At 37.2% G+C, this 19,528-nt stretch overlaps 1 protein-coding gene and 1 pseudogene across 1 annotated transcript in view; both read left to right on the top strand.

Moving 5' to 3' along the window:
* LRP1B (LDL receptor related protein 1B) overlaps positions 1-19,528 on the top strand; it is a 2,136,850-nt gene that overhangs the window by 749,192 nt on the left and 1,368,130 nt on the right. The window lies entirely within an intron of this gene.
* LOC133770094 (heterogeneous nuclear ribonucleoprotein A3-like) lies at positions 1,438-17,761 on the top strand (annotated as a pseudogene).

Below are 19,528 nucleotides of genomic sequence, written 5' to 3'. Positions count from 1 at the left end.
GCCTCAAACAATGTGCTCTTGGTCAGAAAGATTCACTCCTGTATTTTGCCTAAAGTGATTTGCTCCTTTCAGTTGTGATTTTCATTTACTAGAAATATCTGTGAATATGCAGACGGGGAGCAGAGGTCTCCTTAATGACTATAACTACAAATAAAGAAGCAGCAATAACTTTGTCTCAGTGTGAAATAGAATTGTAGGATAATAAGGCCAGAAGGGACTTTGAGAGGTCATCCAGTCCATCCATCTGCCTTCAGGCTGGACTGAACCCAAACTTGCTTGGACAGATTGCTATCTACCCTATTTGGAAGGCCTCCAGGGAGAAGAATTCTAATAACCACTTTTAGTAATATAGTCAATGCTTAGCAATTTGTACAATTTGTGCAGAATACTTTTGGTAATATAAAAATTTTCCATGCCCTCTGTTTTTAGACTTCTCTCGAACAGATTCTATATTTCTGTAGGGTTGTTTTGCCCGTTCCCAAATAACCTTAAATTTTCCAAACCTCTAAATATAAACCACATGTTTCACCTTATCCAGACATAGTTTAAACATCTGACTAGTACTTAATGTGATTGGCTCTCATAGCTTCTGCCTGTTATAATTCCTCTTTATGTATTTTTTACTCTTGAATGTTTTAAGTCACATCTGTTATAAATCATGTTTAGGGATAGGAGAGACCTTTAAAGGATTGATAAGAATGGTAGAGGTTTATTTTCTTCTTATGTTAAAAAGATACCCAGAAATAGAATTTCCGTTACATGTAAGGTGATTCAATGTGATCCATGTCCTAAATTACATCTTTATTAATGTCATCTTTGTCACTTGCCTTCCATCCTCAAGGTAGCTTACTTGTAAATACACAATTACCGTATCTCCAAACATTGCACCTGTATTCCAGGAGGGAGGAAAAATAATATCGCCTACTACATAACTTAGCCACCTTAAGGAGTTTTCCAGAAACTTAATGAAACAGCATCTACATTTATTTCACTAGCTATAATTTTAACACTCTCACACCCTTATTGGCATGAATGGATTGGAGATGTAATTTTCCAGGTGAGTAAACCCTGCTTCAGCAAAACCAGATTCGGAAGGAGACACTGGATAGTTTGTAGCAGCTATCAGTTCATGCTATATACCTTTTAAGAGAGTTAATTCCTCACAAGATATGTGTAGCAGTCCTACTATGTTTGATAAACCCTATGGGAAGAAAAGAATGGATTTGTCAGTAATTAGTTATATGGCTTTAATTACCAGCAAAAATGAATGTTTAGACAATATTGTTGAGACTACTTTGTCGGGCAAGTTTGTTGTTCTGAAGGCACAAGACTACTTCTAGAAAGAAAATTATAAAAATGAATACAAATATTCAGTGCACCGTGGAACGAAAGAGAAAAGTGACGCTGTTCTCTAGGAAATAGCTCCCGAAAGCCACGATGCATGGTATGAAGGTTAAGGCTAGGGAGTGAGTGAGGGCTGACTGCTTTCTGAGAGAAGCCAGACTCCTGTGCTTTATGGAAGAAAGACACTGGTACAGCCATCCCCATGACTCCCTCTCATTCTATCACTTTTCTAAATGATTAACTTATTTGAAAGGCAGAGCAAGAGAGAGCGAAAGAGCACATGCCTGAGAGGGATGATCCATCTGCTGGTTCAGTCTCCCTAATAATGCCACAACACCCAGGGTTGGGCCAGGTCCAAGCTAGGAGCCAGGGAAACCATCCTGGTCTCCCGCATGGATGGCAGAGGGGCCCAAACACTTGGGCCATCATCTACTGTTCTGGAGTAGAAGAAGAGCAGCTGGGACTTGAACCAGTACTCCAGTAAGGGACAGTAGTTCCTTTCTTTCTTTCTTTTTTCTTTTTTTCTTTTTTCTTTTTTTTTTTTTTTTTTTTTGACAGAGTTAGACAGTGAGAGAAAGACAGAGAGAAAGGTCTTCCTTTTGCTGTTGGTTCACCCCCAACTGGCCGCTTTGGCAGGCGTGTTGCAGCCGGCGCACTTTGCTGATCCGAAGCCAGGAGCCAGGTGCTTCCTCTTGGTCTCCCATGTGGGTGCAGGGCCCAAGCACGTGGGTCATCCTTCACTGCACTCCCGGGCCACAGCAGAGAGCTGGACTGGAAGAGGAGCACCTGGGACAGAATCTGGTGCCCCAACCGGGACTAGAACCTGGGGTGCTGGTGCCGCAGGCAGAGGATTAGCCTAGGGAGCCGCTTTATTTTTCCTTTTCCTGAATATTTCTTTCTTTCGCTCCACTTATATTCCCTCCCTACTGTGTATATATCCTATTTTCAGCATTTACTCATTTTATGTCTTCAAATTTAGGCTTACACTTGACACATTTAATGCACTTTTAGATGTTTTTATGAAGCACACAAAGAGAAAGAAAAAGCTCCCTTTTGCTAGTTCTTGTCCCAGATGCCTGTAGTACTAGGGAGGGCTGAGGTCAGGAGCTGGGAAATGAATTCAGGTTTTCCATGTGAGTAGCAGGAATGCAATAACTTGAGCTTTCATTGTTGCTTCTCAGGGAGCTAGAATCAGGAGCAGGAGCTGACCTAGGTATTCTGTTGTGAGTCTTAACTGGCAGCTTAACCACTGGACTAAACACCTGTCTCTTGACACATTTTTAAAACAACTGGTCTGAATTTCAAAATGTTGACTATTATTTCATATTTTGGGTCAGTTAACCCTATTTGATTATTCATTTGGACTATGTGATTTGTCATGGTATGTACATTGATTTTTTTGTTTAATAGAGACTGCCAACCATATTGAATGCGTCACGCCACGTTAAATTGTTTTTATGTTCCCGTTGGTGGTAAATTTCCAATTTTCTCCTGTTTTGCTTGAATTTCTTAAGCAAACTGATATTCACTCAAAACTACTTTTATTGCTGTTGTTTTGCTTTATACTGAGGATCCTTTAATTAATTTTCTCTTGAATCTAAATCCCATCAGGTGATTACTTCCAATGCTTATTCTACAACCAAATAAATCCCTATGTGTGAGATCCCAATTAAGAAAGCAATTTTATTACCTAGTTCTAAAGAGTAAGTAGGCATTATACAAGCATTGGACCAGATCCTAATAAAAAGTCATAGCAAAAACAACATATCAGATAGAATGTATAGGAGTTTTTGACACTCATTAGAATTGGTTATAAAATCCTTGATGTCTAAGTAAAATTGATGGAGAACTTTTGCATTGCTTAAAAACATCAAGACTAAAGAGAAAATCATTAGTGGTTGTACCAAATTTCTTATACACAAAACTCAATTAAATGTTTCTTTTTCATAAGGGTAAATAATCCACACCACTGTATTATTAGGCTTCCCTTTTGAGTGGGCTGATGAGGAGTGGATCATCTCTTAGATGAAACTAAAGGTCTCTTTCATTTTGCCACTCAGTGTTATGAAGACCTGTTTGAGTTACCCAGCCAAGACAACTTGACATTTCTGATGTTAACAACTCAGGTCTATTAAAAGTCTGGAATTGAGACAAATATTGCCGAGTGGTAGTCAGCAACATCTTCCAATTGCAGTTGTATTTCAATTTATTCACTGTGCAGGATTTCTTTTTCCTTTTTTAAAATTTTATTTTTTTTTTTTAATTTTTTGCCAGGCAGAGTTAGACAGTGAGAGAGAGAGAGAGAAAGGTCTTCCTTCCATTGGTTCACTCCCCTAATGGCTGCTATGGCTGGCGCTGCGCTGATCCGAAGCCAGGAGCCGGTACTTCCTCCTGGTCTCCCATGCGGGTGCAGGGCCCAAGCACTTGGGCCACCCTCTACTGCCTTCCCGGGCCACAGCAGAGAGCTGGACTGGAAGAGGAGTAACCGGGACTAGAACCCGGAGTGCCGGCGCCGCAGGAGGAGGATTAGCCAAGTGAGCTGTGGCACCAGCCTGTGCAGTATTTCATGCCCTCTAAATCAGAAGCAAACAAACTTGAGGCATAACTTAAAAACATGAGTTGGATTTTTAAACTTTTGATCTATCATTATCTTCTTCACTCCAATAGAAATAATTACTATGAGGGAAATAAATCGTGCCCCCACTAAGAAATGTCTAAGTATAAGACATCCTTTATGATTGCCATAGATTGTTTTCATTTGTTTATTTCTTTATTAAACTATCCACTGAAACTTGTGTTCACTATTTAATTTATTGGTTTTTCTCTTAAAGTTTATTTAGTACATGGCATATTTTCTTTTTTCTCCAGTAGCTTTTTATGTTTTCATTTGTCATTTATGATTCAGATGATGTCACATTTTCTGTGAGAAATAATTCCCCAAGTAAATATAAATATTTCCAGTGTACAAAATTATAAGAATTCTCTGCTATTCTGATACAGATGTAATATATAATCATTCTTTTGAAGAGGCAATTAGCACTTGGTTCAGTGACTTGAGATGTTACAACCTTTTAAGGTTTATTTTACCAGATGTGATGAAGGTAGTATGTCAACTGGTACAGTCAACCAGTGCTAATCTGAACAAAGACCGACTAAGGATTTTTTGTGTAAATTTACTAATGTGGAATATCAAAGGGCCCTCAGACTCTGTTTATGAGGTCACAAAAAGTTGTTTCTTAACCATAGGCTTAAAATAGCTTATTATTGAACTCTATTCCAATATAAAAAAAAAAATCACAACGAGAAATTTGTGTCAGAATGTTTCTTAACTCCTTAAAAAAGTTATAAAATATACTTGTGTGATAGAAGCAGATTGCTTTTGATGTCTAGGATCATATTTTTATGCCAAAAAACTATTCAAAATTATCATTTCCTTGCTTGTTTTTCAATTGGTCAAATGATAACACTGTTGACTTTGAGCAATTTTTATGACTAGTAGAGTGAAAAAGAACCAGCACAGAAACTGGAATTTCTTTTATGTAAGTTAAGTTTCATATACCTGAGAAATATGAAGAGATAGGGTATTTTCACTTGTTCTTACAACAGAGAATATATTTGAACTAAAAACAGATATGTATCTATAACTTAACTGATATGTTTAATGATCAAATAAATGATCAGCTTTAGATAGTTTGGAATTATACTTATTTTAAAAGTACCTCTGTAGAGGGCTAACTTAGTAATAGAAAGCGGAATAGGTGCTGCTAATGTAATCATAATTCATGAAATAGACAAGGAACTGTAAGTGAAATATGAATAGATGGATGTTCTAGCAAGCAAAAGACACACATCATATTTCTGAAAAAGGCTTTGAGGAGGATAACTGATTTATGCAAACTTGATTATAATAGATTGGAAACCTGAAAAATTGGTCCTGAAGACTTAAGTTGCAGTATAGTTAACAGCAAAAGGGCAGGAAATAAATTATCTAAAAGGAGCATTGCGTTTTTGTACTTTGAATGCTGGGGATTAATCAGGTCTACATGAAGAAGAAATAGTTTGAGTGAAGATAATTTCCAAAGTGTACTGAATGATAACCGTTATATATGATGACAAAAAATTATTGATTCCAGCATCCTCTCCCACTTTATAATTAAATGATGAAAAGTGAATCTTAATTTACATGGAATTAAACCATGAGTGGAAAAAGTAGGAACACACTTTACAAAAGATAGGGGCATTTTGTTATTTCCTTCAGAATTGTGTATTGGTGCTACTTTCATATTCTTCACAGAATCAGTCTTCAAAAATTAGACTGCTATTGTTCATGCTTTTATTTATTGATAGGATAACTGCTTACTGGAAAAGCAGTCAATGGGCCAGACATTATTTTGGCTCTGAGTGTATCCACATGGTTCCTGGTTCCTACCTTCAGGGAGTTCTCATCTTGTGTGTCATTTAACTAGTTAGCAGATAATTATAAACTTAAGGGGTGAGATCACTGATAAAAATAATCTCATCGCCTTTAGAGAAGCCACAGACTTAAGGCTCAAGTTAGTCCTAGAGGAATATCTTCATGTATCAATTATGTCTCTCCAGGAGTTAGATGGAACATAATCAGGATAAACTGAGTTTTCCTCCTTAGAAGCACATTTTTTTTTTGTTTTGCTTTTTGTCTTCATCTTTGGGTATTAAAAAATCAAGATATCAACTGAAAAGTTTTTTAAGCTGTCTTTTTAGGTCTCCTTCGTTTGCAAATGTACGTGAAACTTCAATGCCATATGGCAGAAAGGAGATTTATTGACTCAGTAACTGCATTTTCGGCCAGGGAAAATGAAGCGTTTTTAAAGATTTATTTGTAAGGCAGAGTTACAGAAAGAGAAGGGGAGGGGGGGTGGGAGGGAGGGAAAAAAAGAGAGGAAAAGAGGGAGATAGAGGGAAGAAGAAAGGGAGGAAGAGAGAGGGAGAGAGATGGGGATCTTTCATCCACTGATTCATTCTCCAAATGACCACAACAGCAGGAGCTGGGCTGATCCAAGCCAGGAGCTTCTTCCAGGTCTCTTAGGTGAGTGCAGGGGCCCAAGTACTTGGGTTATCATGAAGCTGTTTTTGACAGCATCTTGAACTAACATCTTGGATCTGAATATTGTGGCCCCTTCTCTGTTTCTTCCATATCACACATTTAAAATTAAATGGAAGCATCAAACATTCATGTCTCTAAATGTTATCTTTCTGTCTGACTTAAATCCAGCAGGATTTAACACTCAACATCTTCCCCTTTTTATGCTTGTCACTGCAGAACTCCAAAGATCACACAAGCTGTACCACTCCCCTTGTCTTCTTTTCTCAGTAGCCCACTGCACCTCTGGACTTACCAAGCCATTATCTGCAGAAGTGCATATATCAGTTTCTCTATAAGGCACAGCTGGTCCTATCCATTTCCTCTACAAATCTCTTAAATAAAAAGGGCACCACCCACCCACACTTCTATTGAGACTGAAGCTGGGATAATTTTCCTCCTCCCTCCTCATTAGCGCATATAGACCATTCTCTCTGCTTTCTTAAAATTGATTATTTCACCCATTGCTCATTACTCTTAACATCTCCTTACACCCAAGTCATTCCCTCTTCTTTCTCAATTACTGTAGCTTTGTCTCTCCAATACTACATCTGCATCGATTGTTAGCAAATTTGGTAGATTTCTAGGTGATATTTCTAATACCTCAGCATCTCAACTCCTCCATCCCACCTTGGATACTCAAAGTATTTATTCTCTTGAATCTAGACATGACCACTGGTAATCATTGAAAGCCCTCCTTCATCTCACCGTTTTTTAAAAGATTTATTTATTTTTTGAAAGGCAGTGTTAGAGAGTCAGAGGCAGAGAGAGAGGTGGGGGGTGGGGAGGTTTGATCCGCTGGTTCAGATGGCTGCAATGTTTGGAACTCTGCTGATCCAAAGCCAGGAGCTAGGAGCTTCTTCCAGGTCTCCGACATGGGTTTAGGGGTCCAAGGGCTTGGGACATATTCTACTGCTTTTCAAGGCCATAGTAGAGGGTTGGATCAGAAGTGGAACAGCCAGAACTCAAACCAGCACCCATAAAGGATGCCAGCACTGCAGGTGGTGGCTTTACCCGCTATGCCACAGTGCCAGCCCCTAATTTCACTCTTATACAATCCTTTGACCTCCTATAAAATAACTTTCTAGCTTGTTACTTATAATATTTCAATCCCCAAAATCCATCAAAGTGTTCTAGCCACTTATGCCACCAGCTTTCTACAGTTTTACTTCATATTTTTCAATGCTTTTTCATTTTCTTAAATTTTACAATCTGTTACTGAATCATTCCACTGCCTAGTCCCTCAGTTCTCTAGCCACTCTCTTGCTGTATCATTGGCAAGTGAAATGCTAATTATATCCAAATATCTACATACACTATTCTACCTGTGTAGCTGAAATGGGATAGAAGAAAGGAAATAAATGTGCTGATCTAGTTTTATTTTTGATTAACAGTGGTAAACCTCTATTTGGTCCTAATGCTATCTGTTAATTATTTTATAAATATTTTGTTTATATTTTATGAAATCTATTTCACAGTTTCTCAGCTCTTCTCAAACCAACATTTACTAATCATGCAAATTATAAGACTACTGTGGAAACAAAGGTAATCAGAAGAAAATGTGCACTGACTTCCATCACTGTACATATCCATTTCTTGGCATCCATATCCACACTCTACATTCTTATCTGTTATTACAAATGAGCTATTGATAATCCATCTGAGGCCAAAAATGGATCTCATCCCTCTCTGTCTCTACCTCTCTCTGTAACTCTGCCTTTCAAATAAATCTTAAAGAAAGAGCTAAAGAGCCTACAGGGTTATTGCAATAGTGTGAAATATATTACCTTGGATAATAACTAGATTGTCAATTTTTATAAAATAAAGTATTTAATTCTTTAAAGAAAATGTGATCTTATGAAAATTACTTGCAAGAAGAATATAAAAAATACAAGGCAACATTTTAGTATCTAGGTTAACTTTAGGTTTTTGAGTTGTTTGAAGGTATTTATTTTAGTGTCTTATACCACTTTAGACATCTTGGGCCAATACATGACACCATAACCTTCTAGAGTTTTTAATCTTGGTATTGGAAAAATCCTCCTCATCTCCCTTATCTTCTATCAAACCATAGCACCCTGTTTTCTTAGCATTAAAGTGAAGAATGAAAGCAAGTTGTGCATGTTATTGCCCTTGATGCCACCTCAGACTCAAAGAAATTGCAGTCAGCTCCAGGGTTAGGCTAAGGGAAATATTCCTGCACCTACATCTCACCCTAAGATATTTATTATTTTTGTGTTGTGACCTAAGTCATTTCAAGATCCATGAGGGGGAATAGTTACACTGACAGAAGTCTTGTACTAAGAATTTCCAGTTTGAGGAAGTAAGTTGCAATATCCCTTCACAAAGATTTGTGTGCTCTATTCAACATATATTACTGCTGATATAAATTGGTACATTGCAGATTCCATAGGAAATTTTTAGGATAACTATATATGAAACATTTGGTCCTATCTAGCTCTTAGAGTCAAATTTGTTGTCAAATTATTGATCAGGAATTAACATTCTAAGAGTATTGTTGGTCTGCCAGGGTGTCTGTTTTCAGGACCATGGACAGCAGTTGGTTTTGCCCTGGCAGCTAAGCATAACCCTGAGTCTAATTTCTTCTTTACATATTACTTGGCCAAAAAAAAAAAAAAAAATTAATATTAATAATAAAAAACACGGTGGGAATGGCCTATTTCCAATCTGGAAAGCTCAATTATTTATGTCTACATGTAGATGAATCTGTATATTAACAAGGATAACTTGTGCTTTTAAATACTTGATTAATTTAGTATGTCTAAATATTAATTAATTAATATAAATAGTAAGTTTGTGAGTCAGGGTGAGAATTAATGACAAAATACTGATTTTGTTTAAGTTTTTTAATCTTTGAAGTTCATTTTTCTTTTTTCTTTTTCTTTTATTTTTTGGCAGGCAGAGTGGATAGCGAGAGAGAGAGAGACAGAGAGAAAGGTCTTCCTTGCCATTGGTTCACCCTCCAATGGTCACCGCAGCTGGCGCACTGCTACTGGTGCACTGCGCTGATCTGATGGCAGGAGCCAGGTGCTTATCCTGGTCTCCAACGGGGTGCAGGGCCCAAGGACTTAGGCCATCCTCCATTGCCTTCCCGGGCCACAGCAGAGAGCTGGCCTGGAAGAGGGGCAACCAGGACAGAATCTGGCGCCCCGACCGGGACTAGAACCTGGTGTGCTGGCGCCGCAAGGCAGAGGATTAGCCTAGTGAGCCATGGCGCCGGCTGAAGTTCATTTTTCATTTGAGATGATGAAAATAAAAATTCTATAAAATAATGTGATAAGTATGGCAGATGTGTGCCTGTCATATATAATAGATTTGGGAAAACATGGGTCTTGGAGGTTTGTACAGAAATACATTTGTTGCAAAAAAAAAAAAAACTGTGAATCTGAATGAAATCATAAATGATATATTAACCCAATGCATCAGACTATTTTGAACATATTGTTGCTAACACTGTTGATTGTATTAAGACATTTAATTCCTCAGAAACTCTATAGGTATTATTTTACAGATGAGGAAACTATGGTGGTTTATTAAAAGTCAATCAATAGTATGTTGAGTTTGAGCTTTAATTTCAAAACTAGGCTCTAGAGACCATATCATTTTTAGGAGAATAAATTTTATTGGTTAGATGGGTGTTAAATAAGCTTATCAAATATCTAAAAATTTTCAATCCTATTTAGCAAGCAAGTAGTCTTCCTTTTAGATTAATACATTTTTTCATACAAGAAATACTGAATATTTGCCATATGCCAAATGTTTTTCTGTACAATTATGTACAATTGATTCATAACTAATTGTACAAGGGTACTTCAAGTTTTGTGAATGGAACTAAAAGTTAAAGTTGAAACAAAACTTTGAAACTCATATGCATGTTTTTCATAGTATGCATGAATTTGATTTTGCATCAAAATAAATGTTTTAAAAATTTTAATATAAAGAGGACAGATTTCAAGTATTTCATAGGTATTTTTTGGTTTTAGTATTTTTAAATTCAATTGGCAATCCAGAATATAATTTGATTTTTTTTTCTTTTAGATTTTGGGAGGGTAGCACTGAATCAACAGTAGGGGAAAATATATTTGCATCGGGATAGGCATTATATACACCAGCCATAACTACAATATTCTTATATCTATACCAAATTAAATTAATCCCTCCTTCCCCTGCTCCAGTGAGAATGATATCGAGGCTAAATGTCTTGCCAAATGCAGGCAATTAAATGACCAAAAAAATGGTTTTCATAGCTCTTTCATTGATTTTGAATGCTCTGTCACTGACCAAGTCACATTGACTTAAATATTCCTAGACTCTTTCTTTTATCTGTATTGATACATCTGGTGTTAGCTCAAGAAGTAGAAATCCTTCAAAATATATCCTTTCTTATCCAATTTTTCTCATTTTTTAAAATTCTCATTTATTTTTACAAAACCCTGATTTAATGTGGAATGCGATATGAAGTCATGCTTTTAATATAAGAAAACATTAATTCTCCAGTAAATGACCTCTCTTTCTTTCCATTTACAGCAGGATTTCCTGGAAAAAAAAAAAGAAGCAAAAAAAAAAAAAAAGAGCTTACTTATGCTATCTTTGTTTTATTTACTCAAAGTAGATGCTTTTTAATCTGCTTAATTCTTGAAAGCATTATAAGTGATCTCTTCCCTCTACCATAATGTACTATTTCCTAAGTTGCCTTATGTCCTATAGCCTTCTGCAGATTTTAAGCCCTCCTTTTACCTTAACAAATCTAAAGTCATCTCCCCTGTGCTTCCATTTTCTCCCTGTTCTTACTTCAATATCTTTCTGAGTCATGGTCCTCAATTTTAGCTACCACCTACCTTCCCTTGACTCCTACATTTACCTTTCTTTCTCTCCTGAGATCTAGGTTTGCATTTCTAACTCCTATTTCACAGGAATGCTTCATAGCAATTGTGAACCCATGTCCAAATCTGAACTCATCAAATTTTAACTTACCGTAGTACTCCTTTGATGCATCTGGTTTAATTATGTTACTATTCATGCAGTAACCCAAACAAGGTTCCTGAATGCATACTATGTATAACGTGTCTTTCACCTAAACAAAAAATGTCATCTAGTTAAATTATTCTGTCTTAACTAACTGCAGAATTCACATACTTCTATTCGAATAAACAGCTTCTTATTACTTTTGCTCATAATAGAATTTTAATGAGGTGAAGGCAATAACCTCACAATTTGTTTTTGATCACTTGTCTTAATCCATTCCAATTACTAATCTATTTAGTCAGCAAAATTATCTTTATAAAATATTCAAATTGAATATTCAAACCCCTGCTTAAGCCTACTAGATGAAATGTAGGCTCCTTAGCAAGGTAGATAGAAATTTCCTATCTAATTCTCCAGCCTTATCTTCAGCCTTTCTTCTTGTGTATCTTATATTTGAGCTAAACCAAAATTTCCTTGATAAATTTCCATCATTGTTTGGCATTTTGCTTTATATATCCTTTTTCCACCTGTTCTATGAGACCTTTTTGTGTCTGTTCAGAAAATGTTTATGTATTTTTGGAAGTTCAGTCCAAATATCTTATTGCAAGGGAGTTTTTTTTTTTTCTCCTTGATGATTATATTTCTTTTTATTACATTTTATTAATATATGGAGAACAGCATGTGCATTATTAGGAAGCTGTTATTGGCAACAGAGATAGGATTTAAACACAGGCAGTCCAATATGAGCTGTGGATGTCTCAAGGGACAATAGGCTGAATGTCTAATCCCACTCTGAGTATTTAAACAAAAGGAATTTAAGTCAAGGTACTTATATAAATTAAGAGGGAAAACTTAGAACTCCACAAAACAGATAGTTAATGACTTACAGATTGCCAATAGCCAGAAAACACTCTTGCCTCCAAGTTGTAAAGAAAAAAGGAAGAAGCCATAGGTAGGGTTCCCAGTTTTTCCCATGACACAGCCAAGAAGGAGATGCAGCTGGTGCAGAGATGGTGACCAGGTAGAGAAGAAAACAGAAAACATTTACTTCTTCTCCCTCTCCAGACCCACTGTCCAACTTGCTGAACTTAGTCAGAAACCTGTATGATATAGGAGCTTTGGAAATGATATTTTAAGCCTTGATCTTCTCATTTCTTACATGGAACATTAATGCTAACTTGATGAACTGGTGTGCTAATTAGTAATAAAGTAGCCTGTAGTGCACTGGGAAAGCTCAGTATTCTCTGATAGATATCATTATCAATTTTTATATTTCATATTTATATGGCAACATAGTTTTAAAACATATTTACTAGCCTCATTATCTTTGTACTTCTTACACTTAGTGGAGTATCTGGAAGACAATTATTCATAATAATCATGCATTTATCTGTTAATATTTTCAACAAAATTGACAGATGAGGATGCTAAGTTAAATGTTAGAGATATACAGTATGTTCTTTTCCCAACATTAACTAGATTTAGGTTTCCTGATGAAAGATCCTTTGCACTCACCCCTGTCCTCACCTCCACCTTTTTAGTAGTTTCTGACTGGCTGAGTATATGAAACTAAAGAAAGATGGAAAGAATGACCCTAAGAATAAAATTTTCTGCAATGTCTGCTGTTCCTACACAAGCCCAGGCTTACCTGGCTGGGAAACTTCATGCTGAACTCTAAGGAGGTAATGACTGCTGCACAAGCAGCAGAGGGAACAGCCTGCTGGGAATGATCCTATGCATCCATTAAAGAGAAGGAAAACTTGGAAATAAGCTCTTAGGAGTTATGTGAATGGATTAGGACAGATGAATTTTACTTTGTTCTATCTTTTTTTTCTAATGGCTCCTTTAAGATATTTATTCAAATAGTTAGACATCAGTTACATTCCATAATTGATTAAATGGGTCACTGTTTTTAAAAGGTTTTTGACTAGACATACATTTATGTAACACGTGGGCATTTTCTCCTCTAAAATAAGAGACAGTTTCAATTCATATTCACAGAAGTTCTTGGTAATTGTGATTCTACATTGCTAAGGTCGAGTGGTCACTTGTGACTAGTCATTTTCTGGTGCATTTTGAATGCAAATCTGGTCATGGCAGCTTAAAAATACATTTGAAAAGCTCTAGCCAACATTATTGGTTATTGTATATAAAAGTGATTCAAGAGGATTTCCTCTTGATCTTGGAAAGTAGCTCTCTGTAAAGAACAGGATAAGGCCCTCCTGTCAAGAAAGATTGTTCAATCTTTATCTACTTCTGAGAGTAAGCACTATTCCTCTCCTTCCTGCGATACAGGCAGTGTAAAGACATTTGTACTCAAACTCAGACTGGAAGTTGTCACCACCTGACCTTCACTGAAATGAAAGTATAAATGCTCTGGTGTAGATGAAAGAAGCATGATCTTAGCTATCTGTCCTAACATGTAAGAGGTATAGTAGCAAAGATAGTAGTAAATAGATAAGTAATTCTAAAGCAATATTCTACTAAAAGTTAATGATGCTTCATTTTGGGGTTAAAAAGATGAGGCAGACCCCAAATATTGAATGAAATATAGATTATGTAGGATGAGAGATTGGAGATTTCTTGGCTTGGTCTGCACAAACCACGGCAGCTGCGTAGAGAAGTTGTAGATCTTGCTTGCACATTTCTCATTTCACTCTTAATTTAAGAAGTAACTCTTTCATTCACTTATGAGGGAGACTTTGTGTAATTTTATAATTTAACATCAACTCAGAAACAGCATTGCTAAAAGAAGGAATATTTATGGCAGCATTCTATAGATCCATTATAAAAGGTCACTTTTAATTGTCTGAGAGGTTTAAAACATTGTATTTTGACACAGAAGTAACCACTATTCTTTTAGTCCTATAATTTTTTTCCACGCATGAGTCAAATATTAATTGCCAAATAACCATTTTGTTTTTATAGTATTTTTCAGATAAGTATGCAGAACATATACTTAGGGAATGAGGTTAGGTTAAGATGTTTTAAAGAAATGCAAAGAAATATATGATTCTTATGCTAAAATCAATTCATTTTAGATTGTAGACAAGAAAATATGCATCATAAATAGAGTTAAAATGAAAGTGACTATGGAAATTAGATGGTCACAGAAGACAATGGGAAAGGGGATTTCGATTGAGTAGTGGGATTTGGATGCTTTGGATGCAAGAGAAAAAGCTTTGAAGATGAATAGTTTTAAGAAAACCAGGGAAACTAGAAAGCAAATCTAAAATGAGACTTAGGGTGGTGTGATATTTTGGAGAAAAAGTGATTTGGTGACCTCGTAATTTACTGGGAATACCTAAGAAGTACAAAAATGATAATTGTTTACATCACAGAGTTTGATACAAGAAAACTAGGTTACTCCCTGATTTAAAATAGACATTTTGTGATTTGATGATGGTTTATAGCCTTTGTCTGTGTGTGTGTGAGTGTGTGTGTGTTCCTCTTCATGCTATCTATTGAACTCTTTTATTTAGAGTAGGGTTAATTATACAATCATTAAGTGAATTGAAAATAGATCTTTTTAAAAGTGGGAATACGAAAGGGAGGAGGAGGAAGGGTTGGAGTGTGGGTGGGAGGGAGGGTAAGGGGGAAGTAACACTATGTTCCTAAATCTGTATATATGAAATACATGAAACTTGTATAACTTAAATAAATTAAAAAAATACCTCCTAGGAAAACCAGCAAGCATTAAGCAAAGACAAGACTTGGGAGGCGTTACAACCAAGCAAGCAGTTTCTAGAGTGGTTACAAAGATAATGAACAGCATTTCCATTGTACAGATTTCCAGAAACTTCTTTACCAGGAAATATTAGAGATATTTTGCCCTCAAAGACCCCACACTTTTGATGTGTCACTGATGTTAGCTTTTTTGAGAAATTAATGAAATTGAAGATGGATCCAACTCTTAGAGTTAATTTTATAGAAAATATTGTAGAATTCAACATTGAAGGATCTGATCAAGTAGCTAGCATAGTGAATTAAGGCAATTGCGGATTAGTCCAATGCCTAGTATCCTAGTCTCTTTAAGAAGTAGAAGGCTTCAACATCAGGCGTTTGAGTGTGTGTGTGTGTGTGTGTGTTTGTATAGACATTACCAATAGGAAGAATTACACTGCGTCATTTCAGGACTACATTACTTGTATCAAAACTTGCAAAATGCTCTTTCTTGGACTTGTGGTACATGATAGGCATTTTTCATGGTACACTTGCAGAGTTGGAGAAGTATCTTGTGGCCAATTTCGTTTAAATTGTGGGAGGATTTCTGTAGTTGTTGCTTATTTCAGTCAAATCTCTGTTGTTGAATGTTGTACAGCCTTTGATCATCATAATGAGTTAGTTATAAAAAAAATTCATTCTCCTTCTTCCCATGGATTTTGTGTGAAATAGCCACATCAGAGAGGCATTTAATTTGTTGAGGCTGGCGCCGTGGCTCAATAGGCTAATACTCCGCCTTGTGGAGCCGGCACGCCAAGTTCTAGTCCCAGTCGGGGCGCCAGATTCTGTCCTGGTTGCCCCTCTTCCAGGCCAGCTCTATGCTATGGCCCAGGAGTGCAGTGGAGGATGGCCCAAGTGCTTGGGTCCTGCATCCGCATGGGAGACCAGGAGAAGCACCTGGCTCCTGGCTTTGGATCAGCATGATGAGCCGGCTGCAGCGCGCCGGCCGTGGTAGGCATTGGAGGGTGAACCAATGGCAAAGGAAGACCTTTCTCTCTATCTCTCTCTCTCACTGTCCACTCTGCCTGTCAAAAAAATAATAATAAATAAATAAATAAATAAATATTTGTTGAAGGGATGAATGAAACATAAATGCTTCAGTTTTACTTGGTTCATTTACCAAGAGGACCACTAGAAAAATAAAACTCATTGTCTTTCTTTGTGTTTTTGCCACCTCTGCAAAGACTGTACTTGAGGTTTCCTTGGAATTGGGAACTTACTCAATATTAGTTTCAAATCCAATATTAATAAAATACTCGAGGCTGAAACATTTACTTTGGCAGTAGTTCCAAAAGGGGTATTCAGGTAAAATTATTTTTTAAAATAGAAAAGGAGAAATTGAAATTCCCAACATATGTTTTTTATACATGAAGAAAGCCTTCTTTTTGACTAGTCTTTTTCATAGCTTATAAATTATTCTATGAAGGGGTATAACTATATAAGTGAATCTCACAGGACATTTTTTTTTGTTGTTTTTTGGTGAATTATCCACAGGCACTTAGGATACTGAATACTGACACATGGGAGACATTGAACATCTACTTTCTAAATTGTTTAATATATATTTTTATCTATATAACTTTTCCAGAAAGTTTTATATTTATACTCACCATTGTATATTATTTTATAATTCAAATAACTTGTCCCTGTTCTAAACAAAAATAATCTTTTTCAATTTTAAGTTTTTAAAATGTTGATACTGGTTCACTAGGAATATGCACTTTAAAAATGGCATTGATATTGTTTGAGTTCAGTTTACAAACTGAATTCTGCTGGGGAACACACAGATGGTTTAGTGTTTCAAATATGCAAAAATTCCAGGCCTTCCCTGCAAGCTTGCATGTTTTTCTTCAGGGTTAGTACATAAATTTGCATGGGTTGTGAAGGCTCATTAAAAATTGTATTTTTAAGGAATACAAATTTCATAAATAGACCTTTAGGAATATAGTTATCCTTCCCACCATACCCACCCTCCCACCCACACTCATTCCCCACTGCTTCTTCCCTCTCCCCTTGCCAGTCCCGTTCTCCATTAAGAATGGTTTTCAATTAACTCTGTACACAGAAGACCAACTCTATACTAAGTAAAGGCCCTTTCTAAACAAGAGATACAGTCTACTGCTGGATTACCAAGAGGCCATGGAGGTGGATCTTGCCATTTTGTGGGTCGGGGAGGAAACTTTGGAGGTAATGGGGGTAACTATGGCTGTGTTGAAAACATCAGTGGAAGAGGGAGGTGTGGTGGTGAAGGTTGTGACAGCAGGGGAGGTGAGGTGGCAATTATCTCAGTGGTCCTGCTTATAGTGACACAGGAGGCTATGATGGTGGTGGACCCAGATAGGGAAAATAAGGTGGTAGATAGTTGGAGGGGGAGGATGTCATTGTTAAATTGAAGGAGGGGATTTTGGAGGTGGTAACTATGGTGGTGGTGGAAACTATAATGATTTAGGAAGTGATACTGGACAACAGCAATCAAATTATGGACCCATGAAAGGAGGCAGTCTTGGTGGAAGAAGTTCGGGCAGTCTGTATGGTATTGGCTATGGAGCTGGTGGTAGAAGTGGTGGATATGATAGCAAAAGGTTCTAAAAACAGCAGAAAGAGGCTACATTTCTTAGCAGGAGAGAGAGCGTGCAGTTGTCAGGAAAGCTGCAGGTTACTTTGAGACAGTTGTTCAAATGCATTAGAGGAACTGTAAAAATCTGCCACAGAAGGAATGCTGATCCATAATCAGGAAAGTGACTGTACCTGAAATGGGAAACTCTTCCTGTTAAGGACTGTCATAGCCACACTTTATGGAAGGTGCAACTATTCATGCACCTGCATGGGAGACCAGCAGGAAGCACCTGACTCCTGGCTTAGGATTGGCATAGCTCTGGCAGTAGCGGCCACTTAGGGGGTGAACAAACGGAAGAAAGACCTTTCTCTCTGTCTCTCTCTCTCACTGTCTAACTCTGCCAATCAAAAAAAAAAAATTGAGGGATGTTTAACTTTGCAATATTTGTGTAGATCAGTTTTTCTACATTGTAGTACAGAAATTTTAACACAAGGCAGATTTGGAGGTGTTTCCTTGCGATTAAGAAGTAAAGAAGGTCATTGGTAGTTACTATTTTACACTAATTTTGTTAAAGTTATCTGTAAAGAAGCACCTACTTACTGACTTGCAGGTTAAGGGGGATCTAGTCTCCCCATTTCCAAACTATGATATAAATGGGCACTGACATGTGGTTTTATATTTGTAGATCTGCAATGTATGTTATAGATAAATAGGATTGGGTATTTTAATTAACATTTCTGAATTTAATACCATTAGGATTACTTAAAATGACAAAAAATCAAAATTCAAAAAAAATCCCCAGTTTTATTTTTAAAAATAGGACTCTGCTTTATCAGTGGTGGTGAAGGTGGCGATGACATGTGAGACAGTTTTGAGTTTACTCTATCTTTGTAAGTAATTGATAAATATTCACTCATTTATAACCACATCTCCATTTACATGTTAACATCTGTCTACAAATGAGCAAACTGAGGATTAAGATAGGTCCAGTGTCTGTCCCAGTATCAAAGAGTTAGAAATCTGTCGTGTGCTAGAACTGGAATATGATCTTTAGCTGTGCTCTAGAACCTGTGCTCTTACTCACTATCGACTTGTTGAATATCAGAACAAATGTGTTAGGCAAGTACTGATGAAGATGAAGGCAATCAGGCACAAAATATGTAAGGCATGGTAGATAAGATCCTTCTGTCTGTATCCTTGTCTGTTAGTGACCTTTGCCAGCTCACTCTTTCTTCTCTTCTCCCTCTGTTTCTCTTTCCCTCTTTCATTTCCTTAATCCATCTTCCCTCCCCTCCACTCCCCTCCCTTCTTTTTTTTTTTTTTTTAAATTTTTTTTTTTTTTTTGACAGGCAGAGTGGACAGTGAGAGAGAGACAGAGAGAAAGGTCTTCCTTTTGCCGTTGGTTCACCCTCCAATGGCCGCCGCGGTAGCGCGCTGCGGCCGGCGCACCGCGCTGTTCCGATGGCAGGAGCCAGGTGCTTCTCCTGGTCTCCCATGGGGTGCAGAGCCCAAACACTTGGGCCATCCTCCACTGCACTCCCTGGCCACAGCAGAGAGCTGGCCTGGAAGAGGGGCAACCGGGACAGGATCGGTGCCCCAACCGGGACTAGAACCCGGTGTGCCGGCGCCGCAAGGCGGAGGATTAGCCTGTTGAGCCACGGCGCCGGCCTCCTCCCTTCTTTTTTTAAAAAATATTTATTTTATTTATTTGAAAGACAGAGTTACAGAGAGAGGTAGCGACAGAGAAAGAGGTCTTCCATCCACTGGTTTACTCCCCAGGAGCCAGGAGTTTCTTCTAC

The sequence above is a fragment of the Lepus europaeus genome, chromosome 1 (genome assembly GCF_033115175.1).
Source record: "Lepus europaeus isolate LE1 chromosome 1, mLepTim1.pri, whole genome shotgun sequence".
NCBI classification, from domain to species: Eukaryota; Metazoa; Chordata; class Mammalia; order Lagomorpha; family Leporidae; genus Lepus; species Lepus europaeus.
Note: the sequence above shows the minus strand (reverse complement) of the source record. Positions and strands in the feature narration are given on the sequence as shown.